The sequence below is a fragment of the Eurosta solidaginis genome, chromosome 3 (assembly GCF_040869045.1).
Source record: "Eurosta solidaginis isolate ZX-2024a chromosome 3, ASM4086904v1, whole genome shotgun sequence".
NCBI classification, from domain to species: domain Eukaryota; kingdom Metazoa; phylum Arthropoda; class Insecta; order Diptera; family Tephritidae; genus Eurosta; species Eurosta solidaginis.
The window spans coordinates 233,135,538-233,152,932 of NC_090321.1; positions in this window are offsets into that span (position 1 = coordinate 233,135,538).

Here is a 17,395-nt window from a genome sequence, read left to right on the forward strand (position 1 = left end):
ATGGAAAATAATAAAGAAGAAGCAATCAGCTGTTGGGATAACAACACCTGGTATTGAATTCGCCTTGGCATGAAGATAGCAAATCGACATTCATTCATTTTATGCAATTTCTGAGTTTACGAGGCGAATTCAGGACCAGTGTTGTTATCCCAACAGCTGATTGCTTCTTCTTTATTATTTTCCATACAACGCCTGGTACTTTAATATGTCAGTTAATCGAAATCAATTAAAATTTTCTTTTGACTTGACATTCTTCTGCACGTCGAATTGGTTGAACGCGCTTTGCCACCACCTGGTATCGATTCAATAGAGTCTTCGTGTTATAGTCTTCGTGTTCCAATGAAACGTGAACCAGATACGGGTAGAGATGTAACATGCAAATGCAACAACAATGTGAACCATATGGATCACATTGTTGTTGCATTTGCATGTTAAATCTCTATCCGTATCTGGTTCATATTTTATTGTGACACGAGGAGAATCTGTCCCAAGGCGAATTCAGTACAAGGTGCAGTTATCCCATTAGGTGATTACTTGTTCTTGCAAATTTCCTAGCAAAATTTGATACACAAGGATGTCAGTAAAACGAAATCAGCGCTAATTTTGTTTGGTTTTTACATTGTGATGTATGGCGAAGGGGGGTTAATTCCCAATACGATCACCTTGTATAGATTCGTCAGTCAAACGAAATAATGCGAATTTTTTTTTTGATTTGGATTCTGCTGTACGACGAATTGCGTCTGAAATCGATTTGCTATCACTTTCGGTATATTCGCGTTGAGCTCATATAAATTTTAAAAATATTCGATTTCCTTTCACCTTGTTTAAATTTGCCCAGTTTTACGGATATTCTGAATTACAAGAGTTTTATAAGAAAAATCCGAAGGACAATAAACAGGAATTCAGGGAGTTGTATAGCCCAACCTTTTCAAAGGGTTACTATCATATCAAATCATTACCGAGATGATCGGGCTAGTACCTTAATGGTGTTATTTCCCCCCCTAATAGGTACGATCACTCACTAATAGTCATCGATACTCTTTAACGCAAGTCTTAAGAGAGATACAGGTCTTAGAGGCTTTGGTTCCACTTTACAATTCAAAAGATAAAAGATGGTTGGTGTCGGATTTAATTATGGATAAGTAAGAGCTTAACCTATGGCAATATCCAGATCGAAGTTGTGCCAGATTGACGCACGTCTTCCATAGTTTTCTAGTGTAGGTTGCTGTCAGTAAGAACACGAAAAAAATGTGGGATATTTTTTGGACCATGTTCAAGTTCGACGGACGCAAGAGCTCACATGGATTGACTTAGGCTACTTTAACCTTTTACACACAACTATTTTGAGAATTGAGGTATAGGAAGAGTTATGAAAAGAGGGAGATGCAGAAGTAGTTAGTGGAACTAAGGCTTGCCTGGGCCTGGGGATAGGAAAAGATTGAAATAGGAAAGTGAAAAAAAGGAAAATGGGTGAAGGAGAGGGAGGTGGAGAGGCAGCGAGTGACATAGGAAGAGATAGAGGTAAAGGTAGATATAGAGGTAGAGATATAGATAGAGAGAGAGAGTTGGAGGAAAAGGTAGAGGCATAGGGAGACATATTAATAAGTTCACGAATGTGTGCCAAAAGCTAGTAAAACCGACATTTATCAATGGGAAGTAAGTTTTCATATCCATACATACATCCATATGAATAGTTGATCATTAAAATGTACATGTGCATGTGTGTACAACTATGGTAATTAGCATTCGATAGGTCTATTAAATAATTTAAGAAAATGATGCTTAAAATAATAAAAGTTGTAATCATATAAGGTGAACAGTTATCGAGTGGCCTACAAACCTAGAATCATATAAATAGCTATATACACACACTTTTATATATATGTTTATGTACATTGTGCTTTGCCACCGTTTGACCCATACAGGTTTCATCAATTAACATCACCGACGGCAATTGACGACGGACGGAAGCACTATTATTTTATAAATAAATACGTATATAAATGTTATTGCTAGCGATGTGATGGTCCAAGTATTTAAACCGGGTTTTATGGCTTTCATCATCAGGGGAGGTTAGATTGAACTGCCCGGTCAATAAAGGCCTCACCGACTAAATATGCTCATAGTGCATCAGAATTTATTTGACAACCAAACGGAAAATCCAGATGCCAGGACCTAAGTTCTAAAATCCTATTGACAGCTATTGATTGCTGTCTCGAGATTTGACAGCTCCGTAGCCAAAGCATTGACCTTGCTATCGCAGGTCACGAAAAAAGCATTGTGCAACCGCTTCTTTCTGCAGCCTGCATTTGTGCTGCAATAAATCTGCTGTCACCGACAAGAGCTTGTTTGAGCATCTGATGACTGAAGGCAGTGCCTTGTTTTATTAGTCTATTCCTACAACCATGATGAGCCTCTGGTATTCTCTGTTTAGAGCATGGGTCGACAAAGATTTAAAACTATTGCCCTTTTGCATACGCACTATTGTGCTATGGAATGAAGACCCCTACTTTGAATATAGTGTGACGAATATTAGCATCACTAAGCTGATACTAAATAAATAATCACGCAACAATAAAAAAAACATGAAGCAGCCACTCGTATATACATACATGAACACATCAATCATCATTTACACACATATATAGAAGGCAACGAAGAGATAACTCACACGCAGATGTAGTCATTAGCCGAAGTTGTTACTCACACATACACACGCATATATGTAGCTAAATTACCAAGCGGGAGATACAGCAGTTCTAGAAGGCGAAACGTCTAGACTTTGGTAGAGATGTGCGAATGAGCCAACGGAGAGTATAAAAGCAGCGCAAGCTGAGTAGTCAGTGATCAGTTTTGATTTAAACACGCAATTAGTTGTGAAGTATAAGTGTTAATGTAAAGTACTCTCAAAGTAGTCTAATAAATACCATTTTGCATTACTGAATATTGGAGTTATTTATTCGACAATTTAGCGATTCGAACGTCAGCAGAAGGTTTGGAATAAGCGGAATTTCCCTAAAATCATTACAATAGGATACACTTTGTTAATATATGGTCATAAGACTTGCACATGGTTTGAAAGATTTTGCAGTCCCGGCCTTCAATACACGCCTTTATATACAGCTCCTTTCTCCTGTTCCGAATGAAGTTGCTACCAAGCATGCAATCTTTTCTCAAGTGCTGTCTATCTCATACTTCTTTAAGTTCAGAAAGATCAGATTTTAAGTAAAAACTGAGATGAAACCATCTTCTGCGATAAAGCAGCCGTTTCGATAGGACGGTTTCAGGCGTAATATAATAAAAAGACAGCATCACGCCAATTAATAATATTCACGTATACCCACTTGACGCTATGAGCCTTTTCTTTCCGTCTGCAGTCTCTTGTTACATTTTTTTTTTTTTTGGTGTGACATTTTCTTAAAATTCAGACCCTCGCAGTCCCGCATTGAAATTTGTACATCACTAATAAGTGCGACGATTATCCGCATATTCGTCATGGGTCTTACTGGTTTAGTGATCACAATGAGAGAGACGGAAACGATTACCAGCAACCACTTGCCATCAGCGAAACTGCCGAACAAAACAAAGAAAGTAATAAAAGGAAGGGAACATTAAGATCGTTGGTATGTAGTGGAAAGAATTATATTTAAAATAAGTGATTACATACTTACATATGTATATTTAATAAGCATTATATATATGGTAGCAAAGCGGAATATCCGGTGATAAAGTTGGTTACTCACTGTTGATTCCCGGATCACCGCAACATTACACCGCCCGCAGACCGGCCTGCAAGATCGGCGAGCCGGTAATTGTTGGCGGAAGTATGCGATCAAAACAATATACAATGAGAAACAAATCGTTAAAGTAAACAACAAAAAACAAAAATGAGTATGTAGGTACATAGCATAGCATTACAGAGACATAGTAGTAACAACAGGCGTTAGTGGTGACGAACAATGAAAATTGAAAAACAATACCCACACACAACGGATAAGCGAATGACCGACCTGAAATTGATGAGCATATAGAGGAAATCATAAACTCAACTAAAAGTATGCCTCCATCCGTTGATGAACTGTTGAGCTTTAAATGCCGGTAGTAAAATAAATAGGGAGCATGGAAATGTATACTATGGATGTGAATAAATCTTTACGCTCACTGCTCACGTAGAACCTCCTGTTTATTGTAATACTCATTTGAACACGAAAGCGCGCATTGAGCATCCGTTTATCCATCTACCGACAAAAGATCGAGCATTAAGTACGCATTTAGCCATGAGCCGGGATTGCCATAACATAAACATTTTCAAAATAAATGAGCCCGGCACAGTGAACCCGGGTTAAAATAAAAATCATTCATAAATTGTTGCTAAAAAGCCTTTCGTTTGCGAAATATACTTGGAGGGCAACCACCATGAGTCTTTCGCTGCACAAACCTTCATATAATCCCAGAGATTGTTCGCTTTTGCTCTAATTATTTCATAATACAAATGGTTTGAGCTCGTGCTAGTAAGACAACATCTGTGTATACTTTGAAAATGATTGAAGAAATGAAAATTATTGATTTAACGTAAGTACCTACCGTCACCAGCCTCACCTTACGATGCACCCATGCACCCATGCACACGGGCCCAAGAAACAAATCCACATTCCATATCAAACAACTCTTCCTCTTGGATATGAGCCACAGCTTCCACCATGCTCCCGAAGATCCAATCCAAATTGAGTAGAAACAAAAGAAGCTTCAGGCGCCATCTGCTTCTTGTGGTACCAACTTTAAATTTCTTGGTCAGACTTTCGGAGGTGAAGACAATCTTCATAACTTCCATACTTCTCGAAAAGTGATATATGTATTCTCCGGCAGAAGCCGGCTCGTCATCAAATTTCCAATTTTTGAAGAGTTTTTCTTTCGAATACTGCCAGAGCCACGTCATGGATGTTAGAACGAAAAGGAAAAGTGATTTGGAGAGCAAGATTTTCGCTTGCCGAGCGAGTAACGTACTTTTCAATTGCCTTCTTAGTTCAAAGAAGCACTTATTTGCAGGAGTGATTCCTCGCTTCTAGGTCGACGTTGTCGTTTGTGTTAATGCTGAAGCTTGGAAAGGAGGCCTTTTAGCCCGAAAATCAATGCACGGCATACCTATTTCGTGCAGCATTGGGATCAATTTAAAAGGGGTTCCCTCTTTCGAGCCAACTACAGCAGGACTTCAAATAATAGTTTTGGGTTGACATTCTGGAATGAGAAGACACACGGCGGGCTAGTAGTTGGGCCATTCTGACGCGATGATCACACAATGTGTCCTTACCTTGTCAATAATTGCCGACTCGACCATGAACGCTGTGACTTTAAATGCATTATCACTTTTAATTGAGTTCGGAGAGAGTAGCAATGGTTTTGGTAAATAAAATATATTTTTAGTCTAGCCAATGAATTGATTACCTCGGCAACCATACTATATAAAAACAAGTAAGAACGGGACTGTCTTCGGCTGTGCCGGATACTCTTCATACCTTTCATGAATGGGGCTGAACAATGATCTTATCTCATTCGTAATCTCCAAATATTCGGATGTATAAGATAAGAAATATATGGTGAACAGATGTACATACCTAGGATAAACATAAAATAAATTAATATACCATTCCATTTAATGTCATGAAAGATATAAATATAGGTAGGTACTTTGCCCCTTCAATATTGGTCGTCTTGTCGTGGAGAAGGGGCTTAAGTATCATGTTGGAATCTCCTCTGCGGAGGGGTCCCAACACGATACGAACTAAGAGGAAAGCCTCATATGTCCTGTATGAAGAACGCATCACTTGTCGCTGCAGGAGATGCGAGGATTGCCGCACCAACAACACCCAAGCCAAGGTGTTGAGGTACCCGTGCCGATGGCTGTGTGGTCAGCGGGTGTATATTGAAAGGCTGATCGCGAACGGTCCCCTCCGATGCCCGGGCAAGGTCGGTTGTATAAGTGCCTTACCCCCGGTATGCTGGCTCTGCCGGGGGTTGACTAACCATTCCATGCAAACTCGTGGGAACTGTATGTTTAAAATAAACAAAAACAACAAAAAGGAGGGGAGAAAGGGAGCGTTCTGGGGACGCTCTCTGAAGATGATCTTCTGGCTAGCAGCAGCAGAGCGTCAAAGAGGTCGGCCTGGGTGTCAGCCATAGTACCCCTGTTGCACCCAGCCAAATCAATGCCCAAAATCAAGATAGCAAGAGGAGTACACCAGCCAACGTGGCTCCCAAGAGGTCGAAGAAGTCCTCAGGCACTCTGCTGAAAGCTAGGTATCTGAGGGCTCTCTTCATCCTCAAAAATATAGTCAGTAATGAGGAAAAAGGTGAGGCTCACGAGCAGGACGCCGAAGATAAGGTGTGGTGCGAGGCAGTGGTTAAGGAGTACGAGACCGCCCTCACGCACAAGCCCGCAGTGTTGCCCCAAACAAGCAAACAACAACCAGCTCAAAAACAATCGGCGAAGCGCAACCGGTCACAAGAGGTGAACGAGCGCGACGTCAAAAAAGGGAAGTACTCCAGGCAGACTGACGCTGCTTCCACCAGCGCTGCGGTATCGGACAGACCCATTTACAGAGCGGTGGTCAGGGACCACATCCAAGTGGCTCTGGTCGATGCTGAGAGCAATGGCGGGAGGGAAGTTCTGGCGGCTTGGAGCTCCATCGAGGGACGGCTATCGGAGATGGTCGTCGAGCACCTGATGGAGGTACAAACGCCAGTTCCCGCCTTCAACTGCGAGGAGGTATGCCGCGGCTGCAGGGTAATCAAATGCGCGGATGGGTTCTCAAGGGAGTTTCTTGAGAGATGCGTTGCTAAGATTAACAACGCATTTGATGGCCTTACGTTAAAGGTCATCCAAGCTTCGGAAATTCCTAGGAGGCCCCGGGCGCGCATCTGTCTTCCCAAAATGTCAAAGCTGAAACTGGATGCACAGAAGGCAATACAGTGCCTAAAGCTCCAGAGCTCGGACGTCCCGATGGACGACTGGGCTCTGTCTGATGAAAGCAGAGCAACCACAAAAAAATAGCCAGCCCGTGCTGCTGCTGATCAGCAATGAGTCCCTGGGGGTACTCGAGCGAAGGAGAAACCGCCTGAAGTTTGGCCTGAGGGAGGCCAAAGTGAAGGTTTTGCCGGCGGCAGTGGCACCAGGCAATAATTGGAGGAGATTGACGACGCCAACAAACTCCTGGGGGAGCACAACCTGGCGGAGCTGGGTGAGGATGGGTCTTCAATCCTCGGAAGGCGAGCAGGCGAGTCTCAACCCAGTGCTCAGGGTGGCTCAAATTAACCTGCAGCACTCAAAAGTCGCCTCGGATAACCTGCTGGTCCTCCTCAGGGAGGAGGACATTGATGTCTGCCGAGTGCAGGAACCATGGGTCTGGCGGTCACAGGTTATGGGCCTAAAGACCCGAAACTATAACCTATTTTACACACATGAAGAAGGTAATCCGAGGGCTTGTATCCTCGTTAGGAATACTATCAATGCTTTCTTTTTACCTAATTTCAGTAGTTACGACGTTGCTGTGGTCAAGGTCGAGTCAAGAAACGGCCGAAGCATGACGGTCGCCTCGGCTTATATGGCCCACGATCGACCCGCTCCTCCAGAGGAGGTCGCGCAAATGATAGCACAAATAACCAAGAAAAAAGACGGTCGTGATGGGTTGCGACGCCAACGCAAGGCTCGCGGTTTGGGGGAGCAGCGAGATATACGAACGGGATGAGCCTCTGTTTGAATTTATATTAGCTAACAACCTTTACATATGTAACAAGGGCAGCTCTCCCACCTTTAGTTATCCGAGTATGGCGAACTACCCAGGGTGGGAGGAAGCCCTTGATATAACACTAACATCTGACTCCCGGGAGCTTACGGTAAGAAAGTGGGAGGTTGATCCTTTTCAACATAGACTAGGAAGAGGAAATAAGTCAGCCGCACAGAAACTCTAAACGGACGTCCTGGAGCTTATTTGACAAGATAGTCAGCGATAGGCTCCATAGAAGTAGGACGCCTATACAATCTACAGACAGTCTTGACCGAGTTCGGTCTCTGGAGAAAAGTTTTCAGGTAGCCTTTAAAGTTGCCTGTCCAATTTCGAGGAGAAAAAAGACCTTCCCACCGTGGTGGGACAAAAATCTCAGTGACCTGAGGTCAAAGCTGAGGAGGGTCTTCAACGACTGTCACTTCAGGAACGATTTCCAGGACTACAGGACGGCTCTGAGGGAGTATAAGAAAGCCCTATGGACAGCAAAATCAAGCTCCTGGCAAGAACACTGCGAATCGATTGAGTCCACGAAGGCCTCAGCCAGGCTGGGAAAGATTCTTGCCAAGAGTCATTCAAACAAGACATTTGTCAAGCGCGCCGATGGAACATGGGCAGGTTCGGCGGCTGAGACTCTAAACATCCTTGTAGATGCTCACTTCCCGGATGGATCGGGGGAGGGAGTACGCGATGCAAAGACGGCACACCAGGGAGTACCTGTTGGCCTCATAAACAACCTTTTAGCCGAGAAGAATATTGCCTGGGCAATAGATAGCTTCTCTCCATATAAACCACCTGGCGTGGATGGTATTCTACCTATTATGCTGCAGATGACTCAGAAATCTTTGGTTAAGGAACTAAAGGAGATCTTCGAGGCATGTATTTGTCTCAATCACAATCCGGTCTCGTGAACGAAAAAGGGGGTAGTTTTCATCCCTAAGGCCGGCAGAAGGGGGCATGAAGTAGCCAAAGACTTTCGGCCAATAAGTCTCACGTCCTTTGTTCTGAAAACATTCGAAAGGCTACTAGATATACATATACAGGAGCTTCTAGGTGAGGCTCCACTTTCCACGGCACATCACGCGTACCTAAGTGGGAAATCCACAGAAACCGAGCTACATGAGGTAGTTCGAACGGTGGAAAAGTCCCTTCATCACAAGCAGTTCACTCTGGCTGCGTTTGTTGATGTGGAAGGCGCGTTTAACAATGTAAGAGGTGAATTGATTGAGGCTGCCCTCGGTAGGGCAGGGGTTGAAGAACCACTACGGCTTTGGATTTCAACCTTACTTCGCAACCGCGAAATAACAGCAGAGCTAGGCGGAGCTAGTGTTGGTAAGCAGGTATGCAGAGGCACACCACAGGGTGGGGTGCTTTCACCTCTGCTTTGGTTGATCACCATAAATGAAATCCTAGGAAAACTTAACGCAGGGGGGGTTAAGATCGTGGCGTATGCCAACGGAGTGGCGATCCTGGTCTCTGGTCCTTTCCCCTCCGTAATGATCGAAATCGTGGAAAGGGCCTTGGCTAAACTCAGCAGGTGGGCACAGGGATGTGGCCTTAGGTTAAATCCCGACAAGACGGACCTGCTTCTCTTCACGAGGAAGTACAAGCCACCTGCCTTCAGACTACCATTCTTAAACGGCCAGTAACTAACCCTGTCATCGAGTACCAAGTATCTGGGACTAACAATTGACTGCAAGTTGAAATGGAAAGTATGCATCGAAGAGCGGGTACGGAAGGCCTGAATCGCCTTCTATGCCTGCAAATCAATGTTTGGTAAGAAATGGGGACTCAAGCCAGGCATGGTATTTTGGATGTACGAGGCGGTGGTGCGACCGTTGCTTACCTATGGTTCCATAGTCTGGTGGGAAACTCTAAGTAAGAGCTACAATCTCACCAGCCTGCAAAAAGTCCAGCGCACTGCGTGTGCTGGTGCCATAGGGGCCGGACGCACTTGCCAACACACGCAAACTTATGGCAGTCTGCACCGGTCATTGGGCAGTAGGCACGCATGCGGAAAAGATGGGCATTCCGTATAACGACTACTGCAGAAGCTGCAAAGATCCAAATGCCAAGGAGACAGTTGAACACTTTATGTGTAAATGTCCGGTTCTAGCTAGAGCCCGACTAAGGTTCTTTGGAACCCCGTTTCTAGAAGACCTCAGAGGTCTATCTGTGATAGCAATCCCAAATATTCTTAATTTTATCAACAACTCTGGCTGGTTGTAATACTTTGACCGTAACATTCCGTAGGTTTTAGACGAGTTATATGGCATCAAAACGGCTTTAAATAGCTACTTGGGCGACCAGGGTCGCAGCCATTTCACCTACCTACCTGGGTACTTTGTATGAGAATGCAAAGTTTCACGGTTTTTGTGGTCTGCATGGAAAAAATATGACTATGAATCACTTATTTCAACAATATATGAAGTATTGATGAAATTTGAAGCTTCTAATCATTAAAAACAACAATATATGCTATATACGTAAGAATTTAGTGAAATGTGAAGCTTATAGCTGTTCAAATGGGGCAGAAATTGCGAAAAGATTCTTATCTGAACAATCGGTTGTATGAGATATATACTATATATACCGCCGATTTCTGTAATTTTTTCAGACAACACGACATGGTATATACCTACGTAAGCATTTGGTGAAATTTGAAAGTTCTAGCTAATAAAATGGGGCAGAAATTACGAAAAGTTTCTTATCTGAACAATCGGTTGTGGAGGATACATGCTATATATACGACCGATCTCATTCTTTTGTTCAGACAAAAATATGTACAATATATGGAAGCATATGGTGAAGTTTGAAGCTTCAATCTGATAAATTGAGGAAGATACGACAAAAATCTTTTCTGAAAAATCGGTTGCATGGCGGATATATGCTATAGTGGTCCGATGCGGCCTGATTCGACAAATGTCTAATCGGACACCTAAATGTACCCGCTCACCAAATTTAATCAAAATATCTCAAAAATTGAGGGACTAGGATGCATACAACAGACAGGCGGACATTTCTAAATCAACTCAGCTCTTCATCCTGACCATTTCGGTATACTTAATGGTGGGTTTATCTCTTTTCCTTTAAGGACTACAATTTTGAGATTCGTGACAAAATCAATACAAATACCATTTCATTTTCATGGAAGGTATAAAAATATACTGACTTGGCGAATACACTCTCTCCCAGCGATTTGTCATCACTGTTCGCTGAGACCTTTATGCCGGCAACTGATGTGTGTGTGTTTGCTTATGAGGAAACAGGAAAGTGTGCGTAAGGGGGCATATGCATGCTTTTGACATTTTACCCATTTACCTTTTCCGGATTTGAGGTATTAAAATGCTTCCGTTGAACGATTCTGACAATTTCACATACATATATGCATTCAACTATTAATTAAATGTCTACATTGTTTTCCTAAATTATAAAAAATTTAACTTTTCTGTTGAGTTTTGTATGAACGGTCGGCGGTAAAAAGGAAGCGAAACTTAGAAACACAACCGTCTAAGTGCGGTAAAAAAAATAGGGGCAGTACCTATATATGGGACTTATCGTCTTTCCCATTCAAACTAGGACACACCGATGGATACAATAAAACGAGTGCTCATCCTTTTTTTTCATAAAAAGAGGACATACCAAATCATTAAACTAAAGATGGACACATCATGACTTCAATAAAGAGGGGGATGTGTGTGCGTATCAACGCAACGAGTTGACGCACTTCAATAAAATTATGAAGGGGATGCAATTGTATCGTATATTCCTGGACCATTTTGGGACTATTAAGTAACTGTTCTGTGAATATTTCAGCATGATTTCCGGTGAAACTTTGGGTCAGTTTCAGAATCACAATTTGAAAGATTTAGGATCAGGGATTATGTTAGATATCAATTCAGGGCAAATTTTGAATTATGTTAATCGGGACTATTTGGATACCCTTTTAGAACTATTATAGAATCACTTAATGATTATTTTCTTAGATATTCTGAAACTATTTCGGGACAAATTTGAACCAATTTCAGGATCACTTCGGGTTTATTTTAGGTAACATTTCGAAACACCTTCTGGATCATTTCAACACTAGTTCGAAACCGTATTAGGACTTTTCCTTGATCACTTTATGATCATTTTTGGTAATATTTTGGAACAGGCTGCAAACCGGGCACAAAAGAGTAACGAAACTCCGAAAATTGTACCGAAGTGAACCTCTAAAAGTGCCAAAATAGTTTGTCATGGCATGTCTTTTTTTTAATTTTATTTGAAATATATAGAAGGAGAGCAGGAAATAGCAAATGTCAAAGGAGAATGTATAATTATATGTAGAGATTATTGAGAAAGGAGAGTGAGACAAAGATGGATGAAGATGAAGAATGCGGTTAATATTTCGACAATTTCGTTAAAAGGGCAGAACTCCATACCTCTCCTCTCGGGCATTGTAGAAATTCAACCCGACTATCAGCTATTTTATATACTCAGCTGATAAGCGAGGTAAGAGCCGTTTTTACGCCAAAGTGTTGCTCTTGTAGTTGTAACCTTACATATTATCGGAATGGTGGATTTAAATTAAGAGTCTTCAAAAGCTTAATTTGATTGTCCTTTCGCAAACTGCTGTGGAATGCAGACGCGTGGCTTAAATATCGGTAATTGCGTTGAAAACCATGAGAAGGTGTTATTGCTGCTAAAAAACAAACAAATATTTTCCACTCTGAGCAGATAGATCGCAGTTCCCTAATATAGAGTACAATCTTGTGGTTGCCATACTCAACTTTTTTTTTTCTTTTTCCTACAAGTAAATCTAAGGAAGTGACTTGACTAAAAATGTTATATAATTTACAATAGTCTTAAGTGGATGTGCTTGGAACTGCAGCAGTTTGTGATGTTGGAAGTGTTTTCATATATCTTCTAAAACAAATTTTCTATATTGTAACGAATTCAGCACTGAGTTGGTTCTTTTTCTTAATTTGTATTCAAACATAAACTCAATATGTACTTATAAAATATGTGGAAAGTATGTATCTTTACAATGTATACAGCGTTAATTGAAACACTTAGCGGAAAGGGCTAATTAGAACCAAACCACAATCTATTAGCATACTTATTTTTATACCCAGTTGTGCAAATACACTGAACATATTCTAATGAGGGCCACTGTAAAATAGATCAGTTGGAAGCTTCTACCGGCCATATTCTTCTAGAAAATTACTAGATGGTGTCTGATGATCTATGGTATCTCTTAAACTTGTATCATTATTTTCTCAAGACTCTCCGCGAAGTCTGGATAGACTTGTTAAAAATAATAAAAGAGGCACTTCTTATCGGAACGAAAAGCTGCGATAGTATGAACTTGTGATTATCCTGCGACTAAGTGTATCTAGATCTCGTATTAAACTCCCTCCTATGCAGCCATGCTGACGACTTCGCCTGCGACAATGTGAATCCACGAATGCGCGAGTTTTATTTCTACTTACTGCTATACATATATCGGTGGAAGCTGTGAGCGATAGCTTTGGCATACCTAGCAAAGAAGGAGTTTACTATAGCATCTAGGAGTAGATGACAACACAAATCACGGATACATTGATTCAAAATATCACAGCTAATGGTTTTGTAAGAAGATTGAGTCTGTGATGGAGATTATTGCAAGTTTGGTTGTAATATGCTATTAAATTGTGCTTCTCTTCTTTATCACTCAGTCTTAGTCATGGATAAAATGTGCTGCGACTGAGAAGAGGCATTCACACATCACGTTGTTCTATTGTTAGCATTTGCTCCTTCAGAGTAAAAGCCCCGTCACATAACCAGTTTTTCATATACTTTTGTTGCAAGCAAAGCATAAGAAGAAGAATTTGACATTTGCTTTGGCTAATGGTGCTTTCATATTTTGCAAGTGAAATTATTTTTCCCCCTCGTTGGCAACTTTTCTAAAATTTTTCACAATTAAAAACTGCAATTTAACAAATGAATACAACAAAAAATACATATGTTAGCAAGTATTTTTCTTGTATAGTGAGAATGTTGATAACAATGATTCGCGAAGTTTTGTATGTGTGAACTTCCATGTTCTAAAGCGAAGCCAATAGCGGAATAAGAACAACTTATTAAGCGTAGCTCTGGACAAAAAGGTGAACTGGAAGGATATCAACATTAAGCGCCCAAGAAAAGCGTATAGTATACAACTGAAAAAGACCCATTGGCAAAAAATGAGGACCAACTCCCAATATATGCAGATGGATTTATACCGCGATTATTATACTCATATAGGGTAGTCGCATGGTGGGTAGCCCTGAGCAAGGCGTCAAATCTAAATTTGCTAGGAAAAGTCTGCAGATCAGTATGATCAGCATAAGTGGTGCTCTAAGGACAACGCCAAGCAAAGCACTTCAGATCGTTTGGTAGGGTTGGAAGAGGCGTCTTTTTAAAATACCTTTATCTCCAACTCTTTTTCAGTCTACCTGATCATTTTAGTGTCTTACATGCAGAATTATCAATTGGAAGCCGCGACGTGGATAGGAAAACAAACTACCGGCAAAAAAATATTTCTTTTTTGCGACAGCCAAGCGGCTATGAATTGAATTCTAAACTAGCATTTAACTGTTGCCTTTCTCTTAAAGATATGGCCCAACAGAACTATGTAAACCAACAAGGGTACCGGGAAACTGTACTGCAGACAAACCTTGCTAGGAAGGGCACGACAAAGCAACGTATACAACTTAACGCTTAGGTATACCCCTTGGTCAAAATGCGATCATAAATGATCTCCCTTCACGTTTACACCCTAAGTAGGGATACAATTTTCACACTTGTAGGAATACTAACTGAGCACTGCCTCATTGGTAGGCCGCTGAAAGCCTAGGAGTTCCCTATCGTCGACGCTGAAGGAGTTGCTAACCTAAGTCACAATATGTGACCTATTGTTAAAGCCCTGATCTGCGTATATATACAGTTTGATTTTCCTAATTTTATTGGCCAATTGGGTATATAAAATTCACTTTTTACATAAATTGAACTTTTATACTTGTTATGTTGTTAGATACATGGCGTGAATGAAGTTTTTCGTTGTACGGCTAAATGGCGCATTGAATAAGACCAAATGAACAGGGTTATGAACCGAATAAAATGTTTGGTTGGAATCATTCTTGTACTTTGGTATTGATTTGTCTTAACGAATTTCGTTATTTTTCAATTTGGCTTCCGTCGCGACCGCCGTGGTGTTAGCCCGCTGCGCCTACGACAATGAGGGTCCGAAATAAAAAAAAAAAAAAAACAATTTGTTCAATTTCCTAAGCGGGGTCAGCGCAACATGCTTACATCAAAAGCAAATCAGTTGATGCTGCATTGCGCAGGGTGGTAATGAATAAGGAGAAAGCCCTAGAACAACAGATTTTTTTGGACATTGCCGGCGCTGTCAACAATGTCTCGAGACCAGCAATCATGGAAATTCTCAACTCGGTTGAAGTTTATTCCGCCTTTACAAATTTCTAAGATCATGTGCAAATCCTACGATATAAGACCCACAAAGTGTCTCATATCTCGGAAGAGAGAAGACTTAATTAAGGCTCACGTTGGATATACTTACTAGACACTAACTTCTGGCGTCACTTGCTCATATGTAATAGCGTTTTCTTTTCTGGCTAAAGTGTTACGCTTTTTGCACGCAGCGCAAGGGTTGTTGTTCTATTCTAAAAAACAGGCAACGCCTTTACGGGGTATTTCGTTCTTTTGTGAAAATTGTTGCCTGCTTGCAACGAAAAAGCGTTACACTTTTACCCTGTATAAAATGGCGGTGTGACAGTGCAACTCTGTGAAACTCTCAACTCGCTCTTAAGTTCCACATATACTCTGTTAATATGAGTGAATATTAGGGCGGGTCGATTTAAAAATCGCTCATTGCTCTGTGAAAATCGTATTCTAGGGATCAAAATAAGAAACTCTGCCGAAGGAACCATACCTCTAAAACGAATTTTGATGTTCCCCCCTTTAGGTCGAACGTTGGGTAGGAGCAATTTCAATTCTACCTGCTGTGTCTTGTGGTGGCTTAAAAAAAACAACACAAGCAATTTTACGATCTGCAATTGTGTCACAGTGATACCTTCATTTTTTTAAACGGTTGAATAAAAAACCCATACAACTATGTTTACGACATGCAAATGCATCACAGTGATGCTTTGGTTTTAAAAGCAACCCCCTAGTTTCTAATAATTTTTTTTAATTTCTTTTCTATTACTAAGTTAAATTCATTTTTTCATTTACATATGTTCTGACTAAATAAATTTCTAAAGAGAAAAATAAACTCCAAAAAGAAAAAACATAGGCATTTCAAAGTGGGATTTTTCAGGGGGGACATCAGAATTCGTTTTAGAGGTATGTTCTTATTTTGATCCCTAGAATATGATTTTCACAGAGCAATGGGCGATTTTTTTGCCTCCCCACAAATCGACCCGGCCTAGTGAATATGGTGAGTTGGAATTTTCTTTGTATGCACTATAAATGTTGAACATTTTCGGGGGTAGGAGTAACTCTATTAAGGCTTTACCATTAACTTAGGCAACAATTTATTTCAGAAAAGAAAACGCTATAAGTAAGGCCTCGTTAGTAATAGCAGATGTTCGAAGTACAAGCTGCAGGAAGAACGGTTAAGCACGTTCTGTGTTCGTATCCTGCGATCGCTGGTCAAGGCTCCAGCTATAAGGGGCGGCATAGCTGCCAGATCACGAGGCAGCAATTAAACTTCTAGTGTTTTCCAAAAGCACGGAGTTATTCTATAACATAAGTCCTGGCACCTGATTAGGGTTTTGGTCGTCAAACTGATTATGGTTACACTATGGGCATATTCAGTATATGTTGTTGTTGTTGTAGCGATAAGGTTGCTCCCCGAAGGCTTTAGGGAGTGTTATCGATGTGATGGTCCTTTGCCGGATACAAATCCGGTACGCTCCGGTACCATAGCAACATTAAGGTGCTAGCCCGACCATCTCGGGAACGATTTATGTGGCCATATTAAACCTTCAGGCCATTCCCTCCCTCCCTACCCCCAAGTTCCATGAGGAGCTTGGGGTCGCCAGAGCCTCGTCTGTTAATGAAACAGGATTCACCGCGGATAGGTGAGGTTGACAATTGGGTTTGGAGAAGCTATATATTGCGCTGGCAACCTGAAAGGTTGCGATACACAGCCCCTTGAATCTGGTATTTTAGTCGCCTCTTACGACAGGCATACCTACCGCGGGTATATTCTGATCCCTTAACCAGCTGGGTGATAGATTCAGTATATGTGAGCTCTTTATTGACCGGCCAGTTCAACCTAGCCTCACCCAAGCGGCAGTCATTTGGCAAATACTCCGAGTGTATTTCTGTCATCAAAAGCTTCTGAGCAAATGTTCTTCTGCTTGCAGATGCCGTTCGGTGTCGACATAAAAAATGTAGTTGCCATCCTGGCAATTAGAAGAAGATATAAAAAAGAAGCACAACGCAAATTGGAAGAGAAGCACGGCTCAAATCTCGTCGGAGGTCCACTCACCTTGTATTTTTTAAATTTTTTTCGCTTCAAAAAAAGTTGTTTGTTTTTTGTAGAAGCTTTTTTAGGGGTTCCAACAGGGCATATGCACCTATAGCTG